This window comes from Schistocerca americana, chromosome 7, assembly GCF_021461395.2.
Source record: "Schistocerca americana isolate TAMUIC-IGC-003095 chromosome 7, iqSchAmer2.1, whole genome shotgun sequence".
NCBI lineage: Eukaryota > Metazoa > Arthropoda > Insecta > Orthoptera > Acrididae > Schistocerca > Schistocerca americana.
The window spans coordinates 105,380,605-105,400,967 of NC_060125.1; the positions used below are offsets into that span (position 1 = coordinate 105,380,605).

Genomic DNA, 20,363 nt, shown 5'->3' on the forward strand with positions numbered 1-20,363 from the left:
TGCCAATAATCTCTGTCGCTTCGAATAATCAATATTCCGTAATTCTTAAATGATGAAATGGGGATCAGGACCAACGGTTTCGAACTATTCCTCCGAACGCTGCTTTCTCTCTGTCGTGATGTGGTGTGCCGAGGTCACATTCACAGCAACAAATCCGACCATCAAAGTGAATGATTGTACTTTACTCAGTCCAAATACTGCTCATCAGTACAGTTCCACGTTTGCTTCTGACCACCAGACAGTAAAAGTGGCACTCATCTAGATTACAACTGTAATTCATCAAGTACACATAAAAAAAATTGCATCACCCCAATTCCCCGAACTCCTGTAGACAGACGTTGACTGTGGATATCATATCACAGACACAGTTCCTTTGACTGTTCAGAGACGTCACTAAACCCGCCCAAAGATGTAAAAACCCGTGCATGAGTAGCGCCTATTAGTCGGAGGGGATCCAACAGCCGATCAGTTCAAGTCATTCCACCAGGAAGGAGGTACACGGCTGGTCTTGTCTGTAGTTCAACCATGCCTAGACGGTTAATACCGCGGTTTCATCGCGTTCACATTGTTACTTTGTGCCAGGAAGGGCTCTCAAAAAGCGAAATCTCGGATTGAATCAAAGCGATGTTGTTCGGATATGGAGAAGTTACAGAGAGACAGGAACTGTTGATGACATGCCTCGTTCAGGCCGCCCAAGGGCTACTACTGCAATGTCGTGTTACAACTCAAACTGTACGCAGGAGGCTGCACGATACGCAACTTCACTCCCGACGTCCATGGCGAGGTTCATCTTCGCAACCACGACACCATACAGCGTGTTACAGATGGGCCCAACAACATACCGAATGGACCTCTCACGATTGGCATCACTTTCTGTTCACTGATGAGTGTTGCATATGCCTTCAACCAGACAACCGTCGGAGACGTGTTCGGAGGCAACCCAGTCAGGCTGAACGCCTTGGACACACTAGCCAGCGAGTGCAGCAAGGAGGAGGTTCCCTGCTGTTTTACCGTGGCATTATGTGGGGCTGACGTATGCCGCTGGTGGTCACGGAAGGCACCACAACAGCTTTACGATACATGAATACAAGCGTCCAACCTATAGTGCAACCATATCGGCAGCGTATTGGCGAGGTATTCGTCTTCATGGACGACAATTTGCTCCCCCATCGTTCATTTCTTGTGAATGTCTTCCTTCAGGATAGCACATCACTCGACTAGAGTGGCCAGAATGTTCTCCAGACATGAACCCTAGCGAACATGCCTTGGCATTGGTTTAAAAGGGCTGTTTATGGACGTCGTGACCCAATAACCACTCTGAGGGATCTACGCCGATTCGCCGTTGAGGAGTTGGACAATCTGGACCAACAGTGCCTTGATGAATCTGTGGATAGTATGCCACAACGAATACTGGCATGCATCAATGCAAGGGGACGTGTTACTGGGTATTAGAGGTACCAGTGTTTAAGCAATTTGGACCACCAGCTCTGAAGGTCTTGCTGTATGGTGGCACAACATGCAATGTGTGGTTTTCATGAGCAATAAAAGGGGCGGAAATGATGTTTATGTTCATCTCTATTCCAGTTTTCTGAACAGGATCCGGAACTCTCGGAACTTGGGAGACGCAAAACTTTTTTTGATGTGTGTAAAATGTTCTTACTATCTTTCTGATACGAATATGTCGTCAGTTTCTTTACTAACCTTTAGTTATTGATCTTTACAGACTGTATTGTAGACTCTCCCGATGCTTAATTCTGTGTTTGCACTTTTGGAATGTGCTTCACGTTCACCATTCTCGACAGGTATGAGCTATTTCAAATTTCACTGCCAATCTGTCAGCTGTTGCGAAGGAAGAAGGAGATTGCTACACCTTTAGTTACTTGAGATTAATCTCTGTTAGCGACAAAACACCCAAAGCATCGTCGTGGAGGCGGTACTATCGATTTTATCCATTCCAAGGCAACGTAGCCAACACGGTTATCTTAAAGAGAAGTACTAACTGAAGCACTCAACAGATGAAGTTAACGTTTGGCTTAGGTTACCACTGTATTTTCCGGCTTAAGAAACATCCGTTTTGATTTATATGAACGCTCTTGCTCCTGGCATGGTACCTTTCACATTGTGTTCGTATATCGATTTATTTTAGTAATTAAATTGTGGTGACAATCTGGGGTGTCACATCAGTAAGTAGTGTACGAGGAGGATGGGAGACTAATGTTGACAGACTAATTTCTTTTGGAAGTAGAAATTCCGTAGCTATACAGAATACAGCTCTGACTACTGATGGTGTCAGGTAACAGATCGACAGCTTGGTTGTATCCATGGATGAGCCTTGAGAACGAATCCCAGAACATCTAATTGAAACGGATAGCTCGAAACATCTATCGATGAATATCACACTAAGACAGTATGACGCAACAGTCAGACCGTCAGGCCTCGTTGCTGCAGAGTGTCCACCCCCTAAGCCGAGAAGACCGTAGAAAGAATTATCGAATTAACGGAAAGGGAATTCCTGCTAAAGATACACGAACCAACGATCCTACAATATGGTAGACGATGATAGAAACCTAATCGTGTACTCTACCAACAGAAGTTACCTGATGCTGTCAGAAGAAGACGAATAGCTTTTTGATTCCACTTATACACCGTTATTGATTTTCCTACTCGGGTGGTAAAGGATAGCAGCTCACTGATAGATAACTTCTTTATAGACCAAGATAAGTTTAACCAGAAAAATGTTCAGCCTGTTGAGAATGGTCTTTCTGATCATGGTGCACAGCTGGTTACAATATATGACATAGCTCCATTCAGCAATACTAAACAGTCCTCCAAAGTAGTACGTTCAGTCAACGATTTAACAATTGCAAATTTCAGGGAAAGCCTACAGCAGTTAGACTGGGATGAGGTGTACCGTGAACCTGATGCCAATTTAAAATATAATTTATTTCATGACATTTTTGTAAATGCATTTGAAAACTGCTTCCCCAAGAAAATAGTTAAATATACTCGTAAGGAACCTTGTAACAAACCATGGCTTACTAAGGGTATAAAAATATCTTGTAACCGGAAAAGGGAAATGTATCTGACAGCAAGAAAGAGTAGTGACCCAGAAACTATCAAAAATTATAAAAACTACTGTGTTATATTAAGAAAAGTTATTAAAAAATCCAGGAGTATGTGTATCATGTCTGAAATCAGCAACTCTGATAATAAAATTAAAACAATTTGGAATATTATTAAAAGAGAAACAGGTCAACCAAGAGCAGAGGAAGACAGTATACCATCAAATTGAATGAAAACTTTACAAACAAAAAGTAAGAAGTTGAAAATATTTTTAATAATCATTTTCTAAATGTTGTGGATATAGTAGGATCCAGGTGTTCATTAGAAGATGCTAGGCTGTTAATGGAAGAGGCCATACCTATGCAATTTGATACAATTGAAATCTCACCCACTTCTCCCTCTGAAATTAGGAAAATAATAAACTTGCTTAAAAGCAAAAACTCACATGGAATTGATGGCATTTCCAGCAAAATACTAAAAGCTTGTTCTCAACAGATAAGTAAGATTCTCAGCCACCTGTGTAATAGCTCTCTGGAACAGGGCATTTTCCCTGATAGACTGAAATATGCTATTGTTATACCTTTGCATAAAAAGGGGGATAGATCTGATGTCAACAATTACCGTCCAATCTCCCTTCTAACAGCTTTATCCAAAATTTTTGAGAAAGTAATGTATTCAAGAGTAGCTTCACATATCTGTAAAAATGAAATACTAGCAAAATGTCAGTTTGGTTTCCAGAAAGGTTTTTCAACAGAAAATGCCATATATGCTTTCACCAGTCAAATTTTGAATGATCTGAATAACCGAACACCTCCCATTGGGATTTTTTGTGATCTCTCAAAGGCTTTTGATTGTGTAAATCATGAAATTCTGCTAGACAAGCTCAAGTATTGTGGCATGAGTGGGACAGTGCACAAATGGTTTAATTCGTACCTAACTGGAAGAGTGCAGAAAGTTGAAATAAGTAGTTCTCGTAACATGCAAAGATCAGCACATTCCTCAAACTGGGGAACTATCAAGATTGGGGTTCCACAAGGGTCAGTCTTGGGTCCTTTGTTGTTCTTATTATATATTAATGACTTGCCATTCTATATTCATGAAGAGGCAAAGTTAGTTCTCTTTGCTGATGATACAAGTATAGTAATCACACCTGAGAAACAAGAATTAACTGATGAAATTGTCAATACTGTCTTTCAGAAAATTACGAAGTGGTTCCTTGTAAACGGACTCTCACTGAATTTTGATAAGACACAGTACATACAGTTCCGTACACTGAATGGTATGACGCCATTAATAAATATAGACCTCAATCAGAAGCATATAGCTAAGGTAGAATATTCCAAATTTTTAGGTATGTCCATTGATGAGAGATTAAATTGGAAGAAACACATTGATGATCTGCTGAAACGTTTGAGTTCAGCTACTTATGCAATAAGGGTCATTGCAAATTTTGGTGATAAACATCTTAGTAAATTAGCTTACTACGCATATTTTCACTCATTGCTTTCATATGGCATCATATTTTGGGGTAATTCATCACTGAGGAATAAAGTATTTATTGCACAGAAGCGTGTAATCAGAATAATAGCTGGAGTCCACCCAAGATCATCCTGCAGACATTTATTTAAGGATCTAGGGATATTCACAGTAGCTTCTCAGTATATATACTCTCTTATGAAATTTGTTATTAACAACCAAACCCAATTCAAAAGTAATAGCAGTGTGCATAACTGCAATACTAGGAGAAAGAACGATCTTCACTATTCAAGATTAAATCTAACTTTGGCACAGAAAGGGGTGAATTATATTGGCACTAAAGTCTTTGGTCACTTACCAAATAGTATCAAAAGTCTGACAGATAACCAACAAGTATTTAAGAGGAAATTAAAAGAATTTCTGAATGACAACTCCTTCTACTCCATAGAGGAATTTTTAGATATAAATTAAGAAAAAAAATATTAAAAAAATTAAAAAAATAAAAAATAAAAATAAAAAAACACAAAAAAGTAGTTATATTAACTTAAGTATGTTGTTAAATTAACCTAATTATGTCATGTATTGGAAAATTCGACTCGTTCCACATCATTACGAAATATCGTATTCATGATCCATGGAACTAGTATTAATCTAATCTAATCTAATCTAAACAGAATGTCCCTCCACAGGCTGTCCTACAAGTCATTGACTGTGCGGCTGGTCCCGGCGGAGGTTCGAGTCCTCCCTCGGGCAAGGGTGTGTGTGTTTGTTCTTAGGATAATTTAGGTTAAGTAGTGTGTTAAGTCCCATAAGATTTCATACACATTTTTTTGGCTGTCCTACAAAATTCTCTAAGTAACCAACGAGGATAAAGCCACTGGATCTATGTGGACCAAGCAAATAGAGAAAGACATTTCAGAACTTCGTATTGGTCAAGACTTAATCACTAACAGGATTCACTGCTGTTTATCTGTTGAAACCGGGCCCATCCTTGCATCCATTACAGGGGATTAAACACAACGAGAGCGGAAAACGATCGAAGGAACGCAAGATAGAGTGTAGAAGAAAGCTGAAGGAATACTGGGTTAACAGGAAAACTCAGGGTATCAGCAAGAAAACAGTTACCGAACTTCAGCAAGAACAGCTGAAACGGCAGACTGCAACAGCGCAGTACAAACACAAGCACCTTGGCCCACAGGTGGCCCAAACTAGTTAAAAAAAGTAAATAAAAGCAGAAGCAAAATTTAGCTATGTAACTCCTATTTCCAAAACAATTACATTATCAGCTACTGACACATTTCTCCTTTGCAAATAACCAAGCATATGATGAAAAGGACGCACTAACTACGTGTCTGAGATTATCTTTTCATTTGCTCTTATTTTTGACAATTTCTCAGACATCTCACACATAACTAGAATACCACTTTTGATTATGGGGTATATTGGCGGATCCACTGTTTCCCACACATGTATTCCGATACTCAAACGCATACTCACATCAAAATATTTAACGTAGAGATCGTCACAGAGATATTATTTAGGCTCGACGTAGATAGCTAATGGCATCTATCCACGTCATCTGCAGCAACGAAGTTCGTTAGCAGTTTGGAGACTGTGACGTGGACACTTGCGTTACGGTGCTGCGAGGTACCTCTCTTTGTGTTGCTTCTGATGACTTACCTAAACACAATGGCACTGTGAATGGGTAATGCAGTTCCGCTAAATCCGTTTCCTCTATTATATGTTTTGCCTTGATAGCATGGAAATGTAGAATTAGCGTCTGGATTTAACCATGTTTTCGCTTATTGAGCACAAAGGGACGTCTTAAACATTCACTGCCGCAGGAATTGTGGTGTTATTTTTTCACCTTTTAGACTGTATTAGCTGTAGTTTATTGGAATGAGAGGGAGAGAATTCTTTGATAATGGTTTATTTATTATTATTCTCTACGTTGCCAAATATCTCGTGCGACTATCTGTTCTTCCGCTTTTCTTCGTCCGGCGATTCCCGTTAATTCGAGTAATTGTTCAGTTGTATTCTTCACTTTTCGGAGTTCGGAAAGAGTACCACCTGTGTTCACAGTCCCTCTCAAGCCTCCAATGTCATTTTGATTCTGAAGTATCGGCGCGTTTGCATTTCCATTCTGACGGTGCGTATTTGTAATCCTTCCAGTAACCATGCGATTCACGGTATCTTGACGTTTACTTCACCTGTGGAGACGTATGACTCTGTTAACGCCTTCCACCTCTTCTCCGGTTCCGTGTTCTCAGTCGTGAAAACTCGTTCGGCCCCGATATATTTAACCTATTATCTTCCGCCCGTCCTCAAGTCGACGTCGGATGCGTATCAAATTTTCTTCTTGGCTGACAGCGCTTAAGGTACTCTAATGCTGTATCAGCACCAGCACCGACCGGGACAAGATTCATCACCGCAAACTCGGCTATGTTGTTCGTATTCCTGGCACTGGTTCTTTTTGTTGCACTGTCAGGTAGGGTACAATTTGTACAACAGGATACGTCCGAAGCCGAAAACAGTGAAGGATGGGCACACAACACTGTCGCTGTTATTGATGCAGATTTGTTGGACAACAACCCGTTATTCATGTGAATTTATCAAACTCTGTTGTCAAAAGCGCCTGATATTCCTCTCAATCAACGGATACGCTAACAAGGACAGTGACTTTCTACTCGAGTTGCAAGTCGGGTGCGGCCCATGCCTTTACGTAATTGCCCCTTGAGTAAGCCCCTGCCCGTGGTAATCTATAAAGCTGCTGCAGCCATTAAAAAAAAAAGAGCGTTAACCAGTTCCTCTTCCTCCCTCTCCCTCTTTCTCGTTCTTCGCTCTTCTTCTCTCTTCATATCTGTGTGTGTGTGTGTGTGTGTGAGTGCTTGAGGAAGGAGGTCCTGAGGGGTTACAGTTTCGTATCCTCTTCCGGTCATCGTCATGCAACGTCATTTTCCGTTAATTCCATGTTACTTGCTGATTGTCGGGTTGACTGCTCGATTAAAAATGAAGTGTATTGCTTTTTTCTGCTGTGGATACATCCATTATATAGAACTTATTTTCTTTACCTATTACTGCTCAGATCGAGGTGGTTAGCACTCTGGACTCGCATTCGATAGGTCGGCGGTTCAAACCCGCATCCGGCCGCGGTTTAGGTTTTCCGTGATTTCCCTAAATCGCTCCAGGCAAATACAGGGATACTTCTTTCCCCATACCTGACACAATCCGACGTCTCTAATGACCTCGATGTTGACGGGATGTTAAAGCAAATCTTCTTTCCTTCCTTGACATGTAGGTCGCTTAGTGCTCAAGAAAAGTTCCATTTTAGGAGGACAGGGGCCAAGATCCGCACAGAACCACCTACATTTAGGTTATAACCTTTTCCAGGTGAAAGACAGAATCGTTCTTTTGGACAGGATATGCTACCTTCTTTCTTAACAGTTTTCCTATTGCACTAATTGGCAGCTCCTTTTGTACAAGTGCAAGACAATTAAAAGGTATCGATGGAATGAAGCAAATGCCATTAATTTTAATTTTGTGAGCCTCGCCTGACATTCTTTTCATAAAGTAACTAAGCTTATATTCCAATTACATGACGCTCATCTTTATTTATTTATATAATTCACATTTATATTGTAACAATGTCTGGAGCGTGGAGACTATTTAACTGCATCAGAATTGGTGCCTCTACCGCTATAGTCACGGTATTTTAGTGCTAACAGCTCATGCCTTTGGTCAGTGAAAGTTACGCGTACACCCGACTTCCTAGAAGGTCATCTCCACGTGTCACTTCTGAATGTGTTGGGACAGATACATCGTTTCTAACCAGCGTCCCTTGCTTTCCCTACTTTCCTCCAGTTTTACACTTACCTCCTCTATTCCTCCATTTCCGAATAGTGTGAAATCATTAGCCTTTTCAGCATGTGATCGTTTTTGTATGAGTTTGCCTTTATGAGATTTGTCCTTATGAGATATATATGAAATGAAATAATACATCGTTTGTCTTTTTCTAGAACTTGCTGTCTCGAGTGGCAGGCCTCTCAATGATGAATAACGTTCCTCATGCAGCTTCTGCTACTAGACTAAAATATCTTTGATGCTTACTTGAAGAACGAGTGAGGAACACTGAATAATTTCTGTTAATTTAGCGTGGTAATCGTCCAGACTGATGAGCAATAGTCACTCAGCGGAAAAACGCTTCTGTCAGAGCACACAAAATGCGAATGTGTTCCTGATTATTTAAAAGACTGTGAGTGAAAAGTGGAGTACCAGCTGCCTCTAGTACCTTCCCCAACATCTTGGCATGTAAATCACCTCAAACTTAAGCTCCCCTAACACTAACTCACTCGCACCCACTAGTCCATCGCTGTAAGCCGCTTACACCCACCCATTCTCATTTGCCCTTTCTCACTCACTCATTCAACTCAACTCAATGTCATTATTTCTTTGTGCCACAGCCCCACTCCCCTTCGTTCTGTCCTGCTACTACAGTCTCCTCCCACTATCACGGACTACTGCTTGCTGTCTTTCACTGTAAATATCTCAGTCATTGCTTAACACTGCTGCTCTCTCTTCTCACTATCTTTCTCTTCCTCGTTGTCATTGTAATATACTCTGTTTCTCATAATCACTGGCTCTCATACAATTCCACTTTCTCCTTCTCTTCATTTCTACCCCCTGACACAATCTCCATCATTCTTTTCCTAACACTCTTCTGTAGCTGTCAATCAAATGCTTCTGCCACTGTGTCCCTCTTTTTCTGTCACATTGTTATTGCATCCTTCGCCATTCTATATCACAACCATTGTCTGCTATCTTCCAATATCTATTAGTTTTCTGTCTCTTCTCCACTGCCCCTAATTTCTTCTCTCTCAGCATAAAAAAGCACGAATATATTAGCTCCACAAAAGTTTGGAGAAAATGTTTTAAGGTGCCGAGAAAGCCGAATGAGGCAGTTGGTACGCCATATTTCAGTCAGAGTCATTTAAATGAACAGGAATGTTATTCGCATTTTTTTGTACTCCGATAGGAGCATTTTCCCGCTGGTTCCCATCTTTTCCCTGCTGTAGCGGGACATGTAACACGTATGAAGAAAAATGTATTGGTCAGTAAAATGTAGATAGTTTATTTCTGTGAAACTGAAACAACGCAAAACAAATTTTACACCTCAGACCGGATTTTACATTAACAAAAATTCTGCTTATGCTTCAGTATTACAACGTGAGGTTTCCAGACACTTTAAGCTTATTTCTCGGTGCTACGTCACTTTATAAACTATTTTTCCGTCTCACACCGGTCTACGTATCTACAAGTAGGGTAACTTTGAAGCTTTGTATCTCGGAAATAGATAATGATATGACGAAAATTTTCAAGACTGTTCAACATCGGTGTCTTAGAAATACATTACAAAAATTACAACAATTTGTTGAGTGCTGCCGTTTTGGAACCATCGGCTGGGTTTTGGCCCGCTGGTGACAGGAAATATATAGTAAAAAAAAATTTTGTGGGTTTTCCGAGGAACCACCAACGAACTAATGGTGTCTTCGTAAGTCCCATCAAGCCCACTGTGTAGCACATCAAATGCGAAAAAGGACCAACTGGTTGGCTCCATTTGGGTAAGCAGGAGGAAGTGTATAATATTTATACTTTGACCCTGTGCTGTAGGATATCCACAATTCTAATGACCTTATCGTCTCAGGGATATCTCTTCTTTTCTTTTAAAGAATTGGCGGAAAAGCCTTTTGTATGTTAACTCCTTAGCAGATGAATTAATTTTTCCCAGCAATCTACTCTCAGTCTGACGTCTGCCTATCCTTCCGTGTTATCTATCTGTGATTGGAGCATTACTGCTCTACATTGTCAACTAGATTCAGAAACTTTCAATGTTCACCGCAACTGTAAATAATAATAACAGTCATCAGTATGTCGTAACAAATCCCAGTGTCCTGTGAGTGCGGGCAAATTCCCAGGACATCCAATACGACAAAGAAATTTACTTGGACACCCCAAACGTACCAAACCACTTAATTCTGTAAAACAAGTACTATAGTTTCCTACATCGTGAAAGTAGAGTCGCGACATGTATTGCTCGTTATTCGTCGAGACAAATTTACTCATTTTCTCAATGTTTTATTGCGGCAGCGCTACGCAATCCAATTCGTGACTTTGCTGTTGAGACACGTCCCAAATCGTCTTTGACGCTGTGATGATGATGATGATGATGTGATGATGTGTGGTTTGTGGTGCGCTCAACTGCGCGGTCATCAGCGCCCGTACAAAGTCTCCATTTGTTTCATTCTCCAAAGTTTTACGCAGTCCAATCTAGCCGTATCACGAATGATGATGATGAAATGATAAGGACAACACACACATCCAGTCCCCGGCCAGATAAAATCCCCAACCCGGTCGGGAATTAAACGCGGGACCTCGTTGACGCTGTAACTTATAAAGTAGCATACCTAGCCAGATGGCCACATGAAACAAGTCTTTCGATTAGAGACAGCCAATTAACTGATCAACTGTTTTTCTGTTATGATACGCCACCCAACCTTAATGGAGAAAAACTGGCAGTGGTCTTGGTGACTGGCATACACAAAAGAAGCTTCACTCCATCGCTACGTTGTTCTGTATGTATGCGCCCTACAGTGTGTTTTGAGAGACAGGCTAGCCAAAAAAGCGGCCAAGGTGTGAGTACGAGGTCCACTTTGTAGCGTCTTCACAATAAGTGCCTGGAAGAGCACACCTTCTCTTTTTTCTCCCTGTGGCGGAATCACTTACAAGACGCAGGGGTGTTTGCGTGGTTTAGCAGCCAGCCAGGCCGCTGCTGATGCAATAACGGCTCGAGAGATGTTCTGTCTCCTTTGTAGAGGCGCTCTTTGGTCATGCTCTCACAAGTGGAACAAGTACGAGGCTCTTGTTCTTTTACCATTGCTCATATTCCTGGAATTGTCTCTATATGTGTTCCTGGAGGAGAAAAGACAGCAGAGACGCCCACTCAAGCAACAGCCAGGTGGCGGGACGATGCTGATGTCCGTTGCATAAGTTATCATTGCGATATAATGACATCACCTAATTTGGTGAGTAACAACTCTCTCACCTGTGGGCGAAAAATATTAGTCACTCACGAAGCTCCATCTGGAAGGTGACAGCAATTTCGCAGTTCTCTCACCTGATTGGTGGACTGATTATTGTAGGATTTTGATTGGACGAAGCAAGTTGTGTGCTTTTCTTACGAGAGGCTCAACGAGATTCAGATGGAAGATGTGAAGGATAGTCTTGCGTTAGGCTTGAATTGGAAAAAAAGTAATTTCTTGTGATAGGCTCCGAGTGCAACAGGAGAAAATTCTTGAATTCTGGAGCTCAAGTGGACCCTGAAAGCAGAGTCAGATGGATGCTATGCTGCCTTCAATCCATGAAGGCAGTCGTCGGTTTTGATGAGCGTGGCGCCATTAAATAGGACGCTATGCCTGAGCTATATTTGACAACGTTTGTGGTACTTTACTGTGCCGTGGTTTCACTCATATTCATCCTATCGATTCAACAGCGTGCCTCTCTTAAACTTGTGAGTGGATGATAATAGATGACTGCTTACCCATTGCCGAGCAGATTTAATTTCGCCTCAAGCATGCTCAAATAACTTTTCTGCAGTATATTTTGGTAAAGCAGCACTTTGTGTATCATCGCACACCAAGATTACGTCCGAACTCTTTTCCAGTGAAATACACCACTGGCCATTAAGATTGCTACACCAACCAGAAATGCAGATGATATACGGGCATTCATTGGATAAATATATTATACTAGAACTGATATGTGATCACATTTTCACACAATTTGGGTGCATAGATCCTGAGAAATAAGTGCCCAGAACAATCAGCTCTGGCCGTAATGACGGCATTGGGTCAAACAGAGCTTGGATGGCGTGTGCAGGTACAGCTGCCCATGCAGCTTCAACACAATACCATTGTTCATCAAAAGTAGTGACTGGCGTATTGTGACGAGCCAGTTGCTCGGCCACCATTGACCAGACGTTTTCATTTGGTCAGAGATGTTGACTCAGGGATCGAGACGTGGCTGCACGATCCGTTACAGGCATGCGGATAAGATTCCTGTCATCTCCACTGCTAGTGATACGAGGCCGTTGGGATCCAGCACGGCGTTCCGTATTACCCTCCTGAACCCACCGATTCCATATTCTGCTAACAGTCATTGAATCTCGACCAACGCGAGCACCAATGTCGCGCTACGATAAACCGCAATCGCGATAGGCTACAACCAGACCTTTATCAAAGTCGGCAAAGTGACGGTACGCATTTCTCCTCCTTACACGAGGCATCACAACAACGTTTCACCAGACAACGCTGGTCAACTTCTGTATGTGTATGAGAAATCGGTTGGAAACTTTCCTCATGTCAGCATGTTGTAGGTGTCGCCACCGGCGCCAACCTTGTGTGAATGCTCTGAAAAGCTAATCATTTGCATATCACAGCATCTTCTTCCCGTCCGTTAAATTACGCGTCTGTAAAACGTAATCTTTGTGGTGTAGCAATTTTAATGGCGAGTAGAGTATTTCGATGAGTCGTGCTAGTTTTCCTTGATGCACGATGATCGTTTCTTTTAAGGTGAAATTAATATTCAGATGTTCCTTTGAGATGTAAATAACTTGTAGAATCCTTACTGCTACTATGATGTTTATGAGAAACATTAAATAATATACTACATCGTCTTACAGTTTCCTTTACACGGTTAAACTCAGCAACCAGCCCCTTTTCACACGTAACGAATATTCCTATCGCCGAATGTATGATATGACTTTATTCAGAATCATACATTGCATTTGGTGTATGTGCCATGAGATGAACTGGCGTATACTTGTATCGAAAACAAGTCTCATGCCATCATATGTTCTTCTCAGTACAAATACGAATAATAGTCTTTCATATGAAGTGAATGCTGAATCTCTGCTCACTTCTGATTGGTTATCATATTTTGTTGCAACTACAGCAGATTCAGTGTCAACGGGAATCAGTCAAGAGTTAATCCTAACAGTATTAACAGTATTTGAAGCATACTTTAAAGGTAATGGAAGACAAATTTTGTCAGACCAAGCTGTTGCAGTGATTGTAGTATGAAAAATCGAAAAATCAGATTTAAGTGAAAGTTGTACTTATATAATGAGCTAAATAACGAGCTCCACCGAAAGAGCGATGTTGAATTGGAACTACTCATTACATTTTACTGTGAACAGATTATACATACGTGTTCTGACGCAAAAAATTCATGCAAATTTTAATGATTGCTGGCAACGGTACCAAGCAGCCTTAGCACAGAAAATTGTGACAAGTAACATTTGGCGCCTAGCTCTGATACTTTGCAGTCGCTGGAATTTAACCTGCGAAGAGGCAGGTGCGAGGCATATGTTAAGAGCTTGCAATATTACAGACTCATCTCGCTTTCGGACACTGTGTTATGCAAAGGAATTTGCTGAACAGACGTAAAAGTGAAACTACGCGTCGAAAACTGGACACGAATTTTCTTAAAAAGTTCTTCCCCCACATCCCCCCCTCCCTTTCCTTCTTTCCGAGTCCTAAAACTTCAAGGGCGAAGTAGTGCAGATGCTAGCGTATTCTAAATTGAAGTCATGTGGAACGAATGATGGTAGGTGAAATTTCACTCTATAGAATGTCTTCAATGAATTGTGCATATGGGTCTCGTGATTTTAACCTGCTTATTTTTCTGTGTTTATGTATTGGTGGAGGCGCATTTTCGAAAAACAGTATACAATAGTTTTTGATATGTCCACGATCGATTTAGTCCTATAGGGTAGAAAATTCTTCTCTCCCTATGCAACGTGGGAGAGTGCAGAATATTCTCATGCGCCGTCATAATGCAATGCATATGGCCTATCGCATTAATGTGACTACCGCCTATGTTGGGCCTCAACGTTCAGTTGACTCACAGACGGCAGGTGACTGCACAAGCAATGCAGGGTACATAGAGTGTGTCAGGAGGACGCAGTCGCTGTCGTAATGTAGAAACGGAGCGATTTATCTGACGTCCTAAATGGCATGATCACTGGCTTTTGGACCAAGGCTGGAAGCATTTCGGAAACGGCTAAATTAGTAAACTATTCGTGTGTAGCCGTGGTCGAGGTATACTGCGCACGGAAAAATGGCGCTATCCAAAACCAGCGCCGAGGCAAATGTGGTGCGTCACAACTCATAGGTGACAGACGTGGACGACGGTTGCTGAGATACGTGCGAGCAAACAGAGGTGCAACTCTTGAGCTACTGACCGCCCAAGCCAACCAAGGGCGTAGAAATAGTGTATCCTTAATTACCGTACAGTGAAGGTTGCTGCGTACGGGTCTCCGTAGCAGGCGTCTGGAATTTGAATGCTAGGACAGCGACTGCACATCCGCCGAGTAACGAGAAGTATCCTTTTCGGATGAATCACGGTGTATGCTCCAGCGGGCAGACACCTGTTCACGTATACGGCTTGAAACGTCTGAAGACCGGGTGGTCTGTGGTAATTTCTGGGTGATCTCGTAATTATGGAAGGCACAATGGATCAATTGATCAATACAAGTATGCAAATATCCTTGCTTGCTGTTTGTTTTTCCTCGGTACTATGGGGTCTGTGCGTGAATTGAAGAGTAACGGGAAGAGTTCACTGTGCCCCTCTGGCCACCAAACTCTCCGCCTTTAAACCCAATCGAGAATCTGTGGTACCATTTCGATTGGGCTGTTCGCGCCGTGGATCCTCAGTCGAGAAACCTAGGACAGCTTGCCGTGGCACCAGAGTCCGTATGTCTTAGCATCCTTGCCAGTAGTCTACTCTCCAAAACCACCGCATGACGCCGAAATGGCGTCAACTCAAAAGACTTGCACCACGCGACCGGTCAACCCGACGGGAAGCCCTGGCCACAGGACATTTATTCCAGAACGTCAGCGGCCCAAGCAGCAAAAGGTTTATTCAAGCTTTTGTAAGGCGCTTACATAAATGTGAGTGGTCAGTCTATATACACTGACTGAATGGAAACATTTCGGAGATCTTCACCATACAACTTGCATTAAACGATTAATGTATCATTCCATTCGAAATCTGTGTCCATCATCAACATCAGTACAAGGTGTGACCGTCACAGGAGCGAATATATTGTAGTATTCCATATGAGATGGAAGCAGGCAGTCTCCAAAATATTCTGGGGAATATCTCGCCACATCTAAATCACATGCATGAAGATTGCTGGCTGGACGCTGGTATGAGAGCATACGATTGCCCATAGCATACCTCACATGCGGTATGTGTGTCAAATCAGAGAATCGGCTGACCAGCCATAGATCCGTACATTTGTCAAGGCGTCAGTGGTGTGGAATAAAGTGAAAGGTCTTGCATAATCCTGCTGGAATATGATGTTTGGCACCCTGTTCATGAAGGGCATGAGAACAAAGTTTACCATGCTTGCTCATACTGGCGAGCATTCAGCCTACCTTCAATCGTCACCAAATCAGTCCTGTTGTCATGTCTACAATCTGCCCACAACATGATTCCAGCAGCTGGAGAGATGTTAATCTCGAGAGTCGCTGCTTCCTGTGGCTTTCACAACGTCGGGGTCGATCTGAGCGCCAAGGGTAGACGAACAGTTTTCTTTTTTCAGCTGAGGTTATCCATATTTCAATACAATAGGCGCTGAGTAGGTTGAGTTCCCCTCCATTACGTATCATGTGCTTCACGTGTTACAGACGTATGTATACCAGAAGATCTGATCTGATATCACGAAACGAGTCGTCTGCAAATTAAAAAGGAAAATCATATACAGCTGACAGCGTTGTATTTCTGGAAGATCACCATAAGATGTCTCTTTGCTGAACGCCACTCGCTGTACACCGTGTAAATATCTGTTGTCTGTGGCGTGGAGTCTGCGATAGACGAAGCACTCTATCTCGAGGTCTCGGCTAGCTCCCAGTAATCGGTTCCCTATTGTCATAAGTCTGCTCCTAGGAGCCAGTCGAAGAATTCTATAACCTTCTAGTGGTGCAGCTTCCAGAAGGATCAGTGCCTACACGTCTTGCCACGCTGATATCTAGAGTCCATTTCGCCGCCATTCATTCTACAGTTATTGAATTACAGCCAACTGTCTGTGTGACACATCGGTATAACATTCCTATATACCTGCTTCTAATGATTCGACCTTTCCAACAGACAGATTGTGATACACTAAATGCGTGTGTCCACTGGACATGCCCTGTTACGATCTCCACCTCAAAAGTTGATGTAGGATTAGATACATCCAGTAGCTATCATGTATAGACGGAACTCTTCCTCTTTAGAAATGGCGTTTCTCTCTGTTGCAAATTGTAAAATAGTGCTCGCACTATGATGAAATTTTAATCAAGAAATCTGAAAGGCATGGGACTACTGGAGTGTCGCTTTTGTAGACTTCGGGCAGGATGTAAAGTAATGCTTTACTTCTGCTAATCTCACTCGTTTAAGGCACCATTGCGGCGGCATATTACTGAGGTAATAGTAAATATTCAAATTACCGCATACGAAATACGAATTTACTTCGTACTTCTTTCAAATTTATCTGTTGTGTTGATTTACCTATCCAAACGTATTGGTGGTTTAATATACGCAAGCACTTGTGTGGGCACTGTACCACCTAATTAATGGCCTTGATTTGCTTCTGTTTTTCTAGGAGGGGTCGGTTGTGTACTGTTGCTTAAAGTCCATATGTTTAGTACAGAATTATTCCTGAACCGGTTTTTATTAAGAAGGAACATTAGCGAATAATATAAATAAATAAGAAAACAACTGTATAAATACTGTAGGATTAATTATGTTAACAAAGCAGCCACATTTCAGACCAAATATGTATTTATTAGGTATTTTTTACTCAAATGTTAGTGAATGGCTACGTTACATAACTGAAAAACCGAACGTGCAGTTTCGCACCATAAATCACAACTTAAACTAACTTCCGTTTCCCTAAATTCCACTATGAAACTACAGAAGCCATTAGTGATTACGGCTGCCTCAAATCACGTGAACAATTAGGAGTCCATACAGTCACACAAAATCTATCACCGGAAACACAGTGAAATAATGAAAGTCGAGTAAAAAGTCAGAGTCTGTAGCTGACCCTCACGAAATTATTCCGACGAGACGTTAGAACATATATCTCATCCGCACAGCCTCTCTACAAAAACACACTCGTCAACACCAAACAAACTCATAAGACACAGAAGAAAAGCGCCACCAGAAACTACATGTATCCTACCAGTGACGCTTAAAAACTTCCTGTAGTATCACACATTTTGAATTCGGGTTGTGTACTTAAATAATGACCACATTTCAAATTCAAACCTAATTGTGCATACAAGTAAGTTACCCGGGGACAGCGAAGATTAATGTGGTGTTGTGACCTCTTATTAAATAAACAGTACAGTATTGAAGCATACCTATAAGCGGGTTTACAGTGTCAGGAAACATTATGTAAAATTATAAACACATACTCAATTGTAAATAGTATTTCTCATCCTCTAAAAAAATTAGGTAAGAATGTGGAAAATCAATGCTGCCTTCATACCACATATAACTGTGGAGACTTATAGCGTCGGCACTTTTCCATATAAACTATGAATAGAAGGTTGTGGAAGTGTTTACTGACGTTGTAAGCTTTCAAATGGTTCAAGTGGCTGCAAGCACTAAGAGACTTAACATCTGAGGTCATCAGTCCCGTAGACTTATAACTGCTTAAACCTAACTGTCATAAGGACGTCACACACATCCATTCCCGAGGCAGGATACGAACCTGCGACAGTAGCAGCAGCACGGTTCCGGACTGAAGCGCCTAGTACCACTCGGCCATAGCGGCCGGCGTTGTAACCTTTCAAATGGTATATCATACGAACATATTGTTCAAATGCTTTAGTTTTTATTAATTTTATAATATATCACTTTTAGAAATAATTTTAATTACCTTAATATTAAACATAATATCATGTTTGTAGTTGTGATGAGTTTTCTTAGCCGCAATTCTTCTGGTGTACTTCGTATGTTTGTATCATGTTTGTAGGGTGTGTAAGGTACTTCCGTTAAAATATACAATATTCATCTTTTATTTAGTCCTTCTCAGCTGCCGATGTGTCGTCCCCACCCCTTCAGTGAAGCTCGTACGCTACGGCCTCGGGAAAAACCGGTACGAAGCGCGCAGCTAGTCTGCGTTCCTCACACAGCCGCCAGGCCGCCACGAGCTGTCAAAACTCTCACCGCTGCCTCTCGTTCCTTGTAATGTCACGTTGTTTCTTCAACGATATTAAACTACAACACGAATCTATAGTATAATGCTTTACTGTTACACATAAAAACCACGAAATTCTACAAACACGAGTTGTTGTTACTGCAACTGTTTGAAAATATCAAAGCCTCTCAATTTAGGTATTAATAATTACGTAGTTATCAATAGAACATCGAGTACTCACATTCCACTCTTTTGCTAGACATAAGAGCGATACAGATTGATCACATGTAAACGCGTGTGCACGTAGTACTAGTAATACGCAGAGCTACGCTGCATAGCTGTTGTTGCGTCAAGATCGAAGATATCCCTGTGTCACTAGCTGAACAATGTTGTCCAGACGATGTTTCACAGCCGAGATCAGCTTTCCCCTCTCCTTGCACATTTCTCGATACACTTCATGCCTGATTTACCGGAGAGCCGGCCGGTGACAACTCCACTTGTTGTGTTGCAGATGCTCAGAGACATACAGAAGATACGACGCGCCGCCAGCAGCCACTGAGCGCTGCCTTTCATGTTTGAGCCGGCGACAGCCACGGGACACCGCTCCAAGTACGTACCAACCTGTTTTCCAGATTAAGCCACGATTCCTTGGGAAACCAGTGAAGGTAGGCCTGACGCAATGCTGAGACGATTTTCTCAGTTACGCACTCTTGGCTCATTCCTGGAGATCTATCGTAAATGTAACTGGCCTTCAGTTCGTATTAACACCGCTAAATAGAAATGGGGCTGACGTGAAATGCCACGTGGACCACTCCACTTGTTCAATGATGAAGCAGTTATCAGTCTTCAAATTCCAACTTGACAGGTTGATCATAGTACGTCATCTTACCATTCGATAAGACTGCTGAGGGAACATTACACGCTCAGCGCATTCGAATGTGAAAATATTAAACTGTGGTAGAAAGGACTGGTGACATTATATAGTTGGACCAAAAATTTATTTGTTATTCGCCTGAAGAAGTCTTTTCCTTACATGATCGTTTAAGCAACGGTGATCGTTTTTTCATGTGACACTGCGTCGTAAATCACGAATTATTCTGGACTGCAGGTTTTGAATTATGAACTGTTCTTTTTTTATTAGTAAACTAAAGATAGTAATCGGAATCACGGGATAATCTTCGATGTAACTTTACGCGATTAAATGAGTTACATTCTAGCTATCTTTGCAGCCAGATGAGAAATCTTAATATTTCAAATTACATTAAATTCAAATAGGTGTTACTCTTTTACAGCAAATGAGGTTGAATAATCAAAGAAATTTTCTATTTACGTGCCAATAGTTGTAAGTGCAATTTATTAATATCACCGAGATTGTTACAACTTTCCCGTAAAAGCTGTATACTATAAGGCTAAAACAGTAATCCAGGTTCAGAGTCAGGTTGCCCATCTAACGGCTTCGAGGGGCAATAAAAATTTGATTTTCAGTAATTCATATAAGTATCAAGGTTAAGGGGTACGATCTCATGTTAAAACTTGAACAAATTAAGTCACGTATTAAAATTAAAAACTTCGTAGA

The 20,363-nt window shown here is 41.6% G+C and overlaps 1 protein-coding gene across 1 annotated transcript in view; it reads left to right on the forward strand.

Moving 5' to 3' along the window:
• LOC124622745 (zinc finger protein 74-like) overlaps positions 1-20,363 on the forward strand; it is a 559,769-nt gene that overhangs the window by 241,382 nt on the left and 298,024 nt on the right. The window contains exon 3 of the mRNA XM_047148535.1: positions 19,299-19,396. The gene's annotated coding sequence lies outside the window, so the exon portion shown is untranslated. The remainder of the gene's footprint in view (positions 1-19,298; positions 19,397-20,363) is intronic.